General features: G+C 39.0%; 1 long non-coding RNA gene across 5 annotated transcripts in view; it reads right to left on the bottom strand.

Moving 5' to 3' along the window:
* Window positions 1-6,378: 6,378 nt before the first annotated feature.
* The window catches only part of LOC144666172 (uncharacterized), a 57,599-nt gene continuing 53,890 nt past the window's right edge, over window positions 6,379-10,087 (bottom strand). For all 5 annotated transcript variants that reach the window (XR_013573130.1, XR_013573133.1, XR_013573129.1 and 2 more), the window contains exons 5-7: window positions 8,255-8,333; window positions 7,975-8,087; window positions 6,379-7,069 (exon numbers count right to left, since the gene is read on the bottom strand). This is a non-coding gene — a long non-coding RNA (uncharacterized LOC144666172). The remainder of the gene's footprint in view (window positions 7,070-7,974; window positions 8,088-8,254; window positions 8,334-10,087) is intronic.

The following is a 10,087-nucleotide window of genomic DNA, read 5'->3' on the forward strand; positions in this document are numbered from 1 at the left end:
ATAAACTCGTGTTACCTCTGGTTCAGTTTCCAACTGGTTCTGATAAAGTAATCCGGCAAATACGGCCATGTAGCTAGTCGTCTTATTTGTACGCACTTTATACCGAACCATATACGTATGAAACTAAAGTTTCTTTAAGAGATGAGTCAACTGAGTTGAAACTGAAATCTCGAGATCTTTGAATCACAAACAAGTTTAGTAGAGAAAAAATTGAAATAACGATATAAATCGAGCCAAAAGGAAAGAAACTTTGTTTAATTTGCAAATATACTTGATTGCCGCTAGCCACAAAACACAATAAAATATATATGACAGGGTCATTTCTAGGATGTCTATGAAAAAGCCGTTCTACTAAAGGAGGAAAAAAATCGTTCTTGGTACTTGGATGAAAGAGAACGTAAATGGTGTTTCATCATCCCGGCTATTGGCTCGACAAAAGAAAAACACAGTTATGGTCATAGGATTTTCTTTACTGTTTTCGGCCGAAACTGAAATTTTAAAAGACTCTTTTAAGAAAATGAGGATGTGGCGAAGACCAGAAAAAAACTAGTGACGTGATATAATCAGTTGTGGCAATAAGATACTGTTCTCCCCAAAATGTAAACTTAGGGCGCTTTCCATTAGTCAGAACTGGCAGGCCGATCCGGTGGTTTTGAATGTGAAATGGGCCTTTTGCACGAGATTTTCCCACAAATCCACCACGACAGAGTATAATATCTAATGCATTGACTGATTTGACAGAACAAATCTGACCAACAACGGAATTCGGTTCTCGAATATACCGGTCTGGCCGGCCAGTTTTGACTAATGGTTACCGGTTTATCTCTACTAAGAAAATGAAATACAAAGAAGGAAAGTTAATCATAACGACCGTGGGTAAACAGAAGGAGTAAAAAAAGCGTAACACAAAGTTAATTCACTTCCTAATTTGAGGCCATAGTGCCCTTTTAGGCTACAACAAGGGCCCGTCATCATTATTCCTTATCGCCCCCGTAGGAGCATAGGGTATCCACCAAACTAGAGCCCCTGTGTTTGACTTATTTTTAAAAGGCTCTTGAAAGGGAAGGTGAAGGTCGAGTGTTGGTACCGTTTTAACTTGAAGCGGAATTCAATGTCTGTTGATGGGGCCCTGGCAGTTTCTCTTTTGCTCTAATTTCCGTGGAACGAACGGGAAAAAAGCGAGCACGCGACTGACGCGCGCGCTTCTCGCTGCTTTGCCGCTCGCCGCTCGTACATTGCGCTCGCGAAATGTCCGCGCTTGCTATTTTCGAGTTCGTTCCGCGAATTTTAGAACGAAAGAGACTGTTTGCAGTCTACCCTGGCTCAAGCAGTCGCAAAAATTCAGACTAGTGTTGTTACACAGAGTTGCCATCCATTTACCAATGTGGCTAAAGTATGCATGATTTTGTCTGTTCTCCCGGCTCTTCTGAACCAAATAAAGAAATGTCGCTTATTTTCCAAGTGCTGGAGTTGACAACGTTTTTTTTTTTTTTGATTTTACGAATTTCGTCGGGGTCGGGATCCCTAGCGACCGTACGGGAAAAAAGCCTTTGACAGCTCAGAGGTACGAAATACCATAGGCGTATGGCCACCTTCGGGGGGAGGGTGGGGGACATGACATGCGTTGAAAGCCGAATAAAAAGGCATATAAAATGGACAACAGAACGTGCATTGAAATAAATTCAGGGAACCGGATGGACAGCGGAATAATGAATAACGGTTTCAAGAGGGAAAAAAATATTTTAACATTCATTGAACACTTAAAAGTGTTTAGGCATCTGGGATAATGAATAGCTAAGTTCCGTAACGAAATAGTGAATAAAGCGTTTGGTACATTTTGAAAACATATTGCATGAAGTAAAGTAAGTTCAGTAGGATCGTGTTTGATTTATCTTATTTAACAGCGTTTTCTCTCAGGCTTTCTATGCACTCATAGGCTACTTAGACGTGGAGTATTCTGATTGATGCGATTTCATTTTCTTGGATTTTTAGTTCCCTTAGCGGGTTAACCCCGAAACAACTGGGCGTGAGCTATACCGCTGTCGCTCTCAGACTCAAGCGTTCGAGTTTATATCACATATTCTGTTTACAGCGCGTAGATAGAATTTCTCTTGGGTGTAGAGTGAAAATAAGATATGATTGTATTGGAGAATTTCTAGACTTTCTTAAAGTCGTTCGCTTCTCGTTTCCTGTTTGTTGATAGTAGACCCAACGACTTTTATCACTTGCAGCGCGCCAAAATTACCGGAGGAATTTTCCTCCGGTAGAATTATCCAACCAGAGAACAGCATTGTCAAGTTCACGTCAATCAAACCAGATCCTCCGCGCTCGTGCTCTCGCGCTTCGCGCTTTTTGAGCTCGACTTGTAAACAAGTCTAGAGAAATTCTGGCATGGCGCACTTAGCTCACGCAAACCTCCACTGTCACCTCTGTCACGGAACCCTTCACAGACTGCCTCGTCCCCGGGCGCCGATTGGCCGCATGATTAAGGATAACAGGGAGCCGGGGATTGATGGTTAGGTTGTCATCCACATCAGGCCCACAACTCCAAGCGAACCGCGCGCGACCAAGGAGCAGGACGCCTGGGGACAATGCAGATTGACCTGCACGTCAACATACATCAGATATGTCCTCATTTTGTTGTAGGCCATCCCTTTTCCTTTAAAAATGTAATTTCTGACGTTTGAATGAATGAATTAGACAGACATTACTATTCTGACGGCGCGATTGAGAGGTTCGCGGGTTGTTATGGGATGTCTAGGTATATATAGGTTTTGGCGGGAGATTTAGGTCATTCTACGTCGTCAGTCCTCGTCGTCGCTTGCTTTTCTTTTTTCTTTAAAGTGTTGTTTGTTCAGCGCGGTGGCCTAATGGTTAGCGCGCTCGACTCTGAGTCGAACGGCCCGGGTTCGAGGCCTGGCCGGGGCGCTGCGTTGTGTTCTTGGGCAAGACACTTTACTCTCACAGTGCCTCTCTCCACCCAGGTGTATAAATGGGTACCGGCGAATTTACTGCTGGGGAGTAACCCTGTGATGGACTAGCATCCCATCCAGGGGGGAGTAGCAATACTCCTAGTCGCTTAATGCTACGGAAACCGGGATAAGCTCCGGCTGTATGAGCCTCATGGCTCGGACACAGACTTTACCTTTTTACCTTTTACCTTGTTCAGCGTTTTTAACAAGTATTTTGAAAAATGCTTTAGATTTTTAGTGCCTCCTTTCCTCGGGGTCTCGTGCTGCTGCATTAGATGAGGAATACGTTTCCACTTATTTTTGGCCACTTCTAAAGGGTGGTTTTAAGTGGTTTTTCGTATCTGGCGTAGCACACACCTTAATTCTTGGTTTTCATGTTACGTCATAAAATTCTGAAATCAAAATTCACTAGGCCTGCTAAATTTTCGTTGTCATTAGATATTTTTGCAAATTTCCAGATCGATAGTGTCATTCGTTTTTAAAACAGAGCATTTTGAATATTTGAGTTCTCCGTCGTATGTGACATCAAGCTGAGTGCCGTGACAAAGCTGTTTTGTTTGAAAAAGGCCTTTCCTTTCCATTTTGTGCAGAATGAACATTTCAGATATAATAAGTGGTGTTTATGTGAAAGTGTACTAGCTCTTAAGCCAAGGATGGCCGCTGTTGTAAACAGAATTGAGTTCCAGATGGTTTCTCTGACATCACGGCGGCCATTACTGTGTCCCTCGGCAGGACACAGTTATGGTGGCTCCATACAAAGCTTTATAAATTTGCGTGGAAAGGTTTGGAAAATAACTCGCGAACGGTACACCGCACAGACTCGAAACTTGGATAAATTGTTTCTCTATTTATCATCTATAATATTTGAAATTCATAGCTTCTGTAGTTGAATGGTTTCGAATTTATTTTTTGATTGCGTGACAGTGAAAACCAGCAATACTCTTAGAACGAACTGCTGTTTTTTGCTAAATTCAAGATTGTAATCAGGATGCATTTTGCATCAGATGACTGTATTAGGATACATTTTGCATCAGATGACTATATTAGGATACATTTTGCATCAGATGACTGTATTAGGATACATTTTGCATCAGATGACTGTATTAGGATACATTTTGCATCAGATGACTATATTAGGATACATTTTGCATCAGATGACTATATTAGGATACATTTTGCATCAGATGACTGTATTAGGATACATTTTGCATCAGATGACTGTATTAGGATACATTTTGCATCAGATGACTATATTAGGATACATTTTGCATCAGATGACTGTATTAGGATACATTTTGCATCAGATGACTGTATTAGGATACATTTTGCATCAGATGACTGTATTAGGATACATTTTGCATCAGATGACTATATTAGGATACATTTTGCATCAGATGACTGTATTAGGATACATTTTGCATCAGATGACTGTATTAGGATACATTTTGCATCAGATGACTGTATTAGGATACATTTTGCATCAGATGACTGTTTTAGGATACATTTTGTATCAGATGACTGTATTAGGATACATTTTGCTTCAGATGACTGACTGACGCATCCTCAATAAACTCTTCACATTGAATGTCTCGTGTTAGTGTAGTCAGAATAGACAGTGAGGGTGGTAACTGTCAACATGGTCCGGAATTTGACCAAAATTCTCCGCAAAAGTAAAAAATGCCCGGGATTCGTAGGTAGCTAGTCTAAGTCTGCGTCAAGCCTAGTGGCCCATACAGGCCGGAGCTTATCCCAGTTACTGTAGCATAAAGTGACTAGGAGTGTTTCTACGGCCCCCTGGATGGGATGCTAGCTAGTCCATCGCAGGATTACCCCCCAGCAATAGTTCGCCGGTACCCATTTATATACCCTTGGGTGGAGAGAGGCACTATGAGAGTAAAGCGTCTCGCCCTAGCCTGCGTGGCCGGCGTTCAAAGGGGAAGACGCCGGCCACGCAGGCTAGTTTTGCCCGAGAACAAAACACAATGACCACACCTTGAACTCAGAACACTCGTTCCGCAGTCTAGAGTGCTAACATTAGTCCACCGCGTCTCTCGAAGCTTGGTGCCCGAGTGATTTAGGCTTAGAGGGATAAGAAGGTAAAACACTGCAGATTATTAAACAAACTACAAACGGACAATTGAAAGAGCTAACGCACGGTAATACCGAAAAGCAAGTGACAATTTACTTATCTTTTCTCGTTTAATTTTAACTAAACAGATTAGGGAAAATGCTTGTTTATTTAAGCAATATTCTAGTCCAGTCTCCCTACCCCCACCCGACATAGGGGATGAACCCAGATGGGGTCTCAGGTCTGGGTACACCCCCCAGGTGGGGTACACCCCCTATGAAACGCACAGAAGGGAGAGGTCAGGGACTGGACTAGCAATATTCATATTGAATTGCAATCATAACGTAAAACGCTTGCAAGTTGTCGTGCAAATGTAATATTTTTTAAACTTTTAATTTCCATTTCACTAAAAAGGTATTTTTAAAACAGTTACCACGAGTTACAAGACTTTGCCGAAAGGGCACTTTGATTTATTTGTTTGAAGTCATGCCTCAATTAGCAATGTATACATGCAGAAAAATAATGAATACAAGGCACCACAAGTTTCTTAGATTTTAATCTTATCATGTATAATTAAAGGTAGTTACATGCTAGCATACATTTGAAAGTGACACATGTTCATTACTAGCTCCTTCCCAGTCCCCTACTTTTGCACTCCATCTCTGCCGTTCCAATATGATAATCAATGACCGAGTCCAAAAAAAACTATTTATACAATCCAACTAATCACATAATACAATTCAGACAGCTTTGGGTACAACTAGCATTTATTTCCATTTGATTTAAGACCCTTTATTATAATTTCTGAGTTTCCTGAATAAAGGATGCTAGATTTCTGATTGGCTATGTAAACATCTTAGTAAGAATCTGATTGATAAATACCTCAACCAGGAATGACCATACTTACATTTACTTTTAACACACACTCACATGAAATATGAAACTGCAAAGCTAGATTACTCGGTGACCTCTTCAGTTGGTTGCCATTTAAGAGTTTAATCTGGGGTGCCTTCATGTAACCACATATGAAAAATATACCAAGATATCAAATTCCAAACCCCTTTTTAATTATTTTTATTTTTAAATTTTATTTATAGTAATTTTAGTTATTATTTTCTAACAATTTAAGGTTTTGAATAAATACATTAAGATTAAGATGCATGATTGAACTACATAAGGTTTCAATGAAAGTTAACCCGCACACATTTACATTTGCAAAAATCTCAAATGTAAATGTGTTTGGCATGGGGTCATTGAAATGTTATGTAATTTTATAGCTCATCTTTCTCTTAAAGTATTTATTGATATTATTTATTATTATACTTATCAATGTTTCTGTTTAAAATAGTTGTTGTCATTTGGAAGCTGGTAACAAGGTTTAATTTCCATGCATGCATGGTTACATGAAGTCATCCCAGATTCAAATCTGTTACGGCAACCAACTGAAAGGCTCATAGAGGAAACTGGTTTTGTAGTCTTATTTATTACGTAAATGTATGTTGAAAGTAAATGCAATTAAGATCTTTCCAAATTGAGATGCTGTTTAGTTATGCTTTCTATCCTTATTATTAAATTTTGATTGCAACACACTCATGCACACACACAAAAGTGTTCTTAAAAAGTGAGATTACTATACAAAGCTTATTCTATTTACAGTACGGTACAACATTTATGCTACTTACAACAGGACACTTTTAAAACTATTTACAACCCAATACAGTACTATACTAAGTCTAATACTTATTAAAGTACAATACTAATTTTTATGCTTTCTTTTCATATCAATTCTCCTTACTAATTCCCATACATTTCCTTTATGTTTGTTTTGAGAATTTGGTGTTAAATCAAGACAGTATCCCCGAGTTGATGATTGTCTTTGTTCTCGCCACTTGACTGATGGGAAGTGGTCTAACATTGTAAGGAGAAACTAGTTGTTGATCACTTAATCTTCTTAGTAGAGACAGCAACATAGTTTGGACTCCAGTCATGGCATTTTCACAATTAAGACTTGGACATCTTGATTGTGATCCTTAAATTAAAACAAAAATGAAAATTTTAAAGCAATAATGATAGCTAAAAGAACTTTCTCTGTGGAAATGAACTGACTTTCAGATGAGTGCAGGTCCCTGGCAAAACATTAATTGGGAGAAATAGGACAGCAAACTTTTTTCGTAATTGAACAAGTTAACATTAAAGAATACAATAACTTAAAAAATAGAATTAATTGAGTTCCCAAATTAGGGGAGACGAATCCACAACCTTCTGTAAACCAGTCCAACATATTATTTACCTAATTCTTGCAAAACCGAAATATATGAAGAGACTACCTTAAAACTAGCAACAACACATAACAGGATTGTCAAAAAAAGCCGGCAGCCGGCGCATTTCACTGTCTATTCGGAACTCTGCGTCGGCTACTTCAAACATTAGTAGGTCAGTTCTGAGTGTGTGTAATATCAAGTTCTATCAACCCACTGACAACCCTGCATAATACTAGAACCCCGGTAACTCGAACTCGGATAACTCGAACAACCCTGCTAACTCGAACAAACTTCCATTTCCCTTGGATTTGAACCCACCTTTCAGTCTTATTCGATTGACCCCAATAACTTGAAACCCCGCTAACTCAAACTGTTTTTCGTTTCCCTTCAGAGTTAAAGTTACCGGGGTTCTACTCTGTATCGCAAAATAAAATAAAATCGCAACAGAAGACAACATTTTTGCCAAAATTCTGACAGCAATGTGAATCATGTGACATATAATAGTTTTATAAAACACTGTCTTGCGACATTTTAAATTCAGATAAACAACACAGGAATCTCCTCTGGAAGGGTCACTGTGACCACTCTCAAAACAAGCTCTGACTAATTAACCACCTTAAGAATAGGCAAGGTAAGAAATGGCAAAAGGCATACAGAATATTGTAATAAATACCATTTTTCTTAGGTCCGCACTATCTTCGCACCACAGCATCATCTCTGCTATTTAGCACAGAACCCATTGACACAACAGCAAGTCATTTGATCCTTGTGTAGACAGGAATTCGACTAAAAAAAAGATAATAAATTTTAAATGATCATTTAAAAGTCAGTTAATACAGGCAAGCTCTGAAAACAACATATTTAAACCAACTGTAATAAACTGTGAAATAAAAAAAAAAAACATTTCTAACTATATAATTTCTGGTTAAATATTTCATTTTATTATGAATCACCCAAAAGAACACTGTGGTTCAGATTAGTAATATGGTGTCCTATATAAGCAAACATCAAGACAAAGTACTGTAACCCAGCCTGGAAGATCAAAGAAAACATAAATGAAGATTGACCATTGACCATTGACATCACATTCTTTGAGACCGAATCTAACATCAATGTTGCTAATTTAATTAACAATTATTCGCCGAAGGCGAAGTGATTATTCAACAATAATCACTGAGCCTGAGGCAAATAATTGTTTTAGTATAATTTTTAGAGGTGATCATCAAGAACTTAAAAAAAAAAACCCGATAGCAAACAAGTAAGCAGCAAACACAAGTGTTCGCTTGCATACAATGTAAGGAAGGGTTATTTTTAGGCAACGAGGGAATATGCGATTTATTCGCCGAGGGCGCAGCCCGAGGTGAATAAATCACATATTCCCGAGGTGCCTAAAAATAACTGGCTTATTTTTCACATGGGCGAGGTATCAACAGTGGCTTAAAACAATAAGAATACGCTGAAGAAACACACGTGGTTTTTTTTTTCTCTCGACACACACTTAACAACAGGAGAAAGGTTCCGAAAAGACGCACTGGGGTTTCCACTTTGTTAAATTTTATAATAAACAGGTTATTTTTTCGTTTTTGATTTGCCGATCAAAACAATCAATATGCGTGCCAAACTAGCTTTACAAAAGATAAAAGATTCCGAAAGTACGCATTGGGATTTTGTAATTGCCTAATAGTACCGACAACTTTGTAACCACCTTTTTTCACCAATTAACTGCAAAGTTGGTAGAAGTGAGTGAGTCTGCGAAGGAAAGTTCTAATTTTTCAACAAATCCAGGCAATAACTTGGAGCCTGCTATCCTCTAAGAATCGGAAAGAGGTCTACGAAAACGCTCAGTTTTCTTGAGGAGGCGACAAAAGGGTTGTTTAGCTTTAACCAGGTCGAAACAAATGGGAAGAAAACGTCGAAGAGGCTAGAGAGATCATTGTTGACGATGACAAATTAAAAGAGCTGCTGGCCAGGAATAGTGAAGGATCCCGAAGAAGACAAAAAAGGTAACCTTTAGGCGTTTGAATGTTTGGAGTGTGTTAGCAACCGAACAGAATAAACTGCTTCGGAATTCTGAAAAAGCAAACATCGAGGCACGAGTTCCGGAACGCATTTCTCATGTTTTCAATTGAGCAAGTGCTCAGTAGTATTTAAAATAAAATGTAACAACAGTCAAGGTAAAATGAATGTAACGTTATTAAAGTAAAGTTGTGGTTTTGTTTGTAATGCGAGGCTTGTGGATTTGCTACGAGGGGAATATTTAACAATTATTCCATGAGCCCGCGTTGGATACGAGGTGGTAAATAGCCAACGAGGCGCGAAGCGCCGAGTTGGCTATAACGACTCGTATCCAACAAGGGCGAATGGAATAATTGTTTTATTAAATTCTTCTCAAGTTTAAATCGACTGGACATTTCATTTTGATGTAAACGAAGTGATAGTATGAGGAGGCGCGAAAATTTCTGGCGCGGTGTTCACTTCTTGAGTTGAATGAAACATACGAGGAAAGCGAGCCAGAGAGTTTTCTTTCCAAGATTTTCCTCGAACAATCCCCTCTAAAGTCGTCTAAATATCCTGGAAATTGTGACAACAGTTAAGATTTACGAGAAGATCCGAAGCAAAAGCTTTTCTGGAAACTACAAGTCTTGTGCAAGTCGAACGAAGCAAGTGTTTACATTGTACTTCTTTACGGCTCCACGGCTGTCATCAAGACTGCTATATTACTTGAAGCGAAATTCAGCTTAAAGAAGAACAGGTTTGTTGAAGTATAAAAGGACAAAACCAAGATT

The sequence above is a fragment of the Oculina patagonica genome, chromosome 9, assembly GCF_052425735.1.
Source record: "Oculina patagonica isolate OP01 chromosome 9, crgOcupat, whole genome shotgun sequence".
Lineage (NCBI taxonomy): Eukaryota > Metazoa > Cnidaria > Anthozoa > Scleractinia > Oculinidae > Oculina > Oculina patagonica.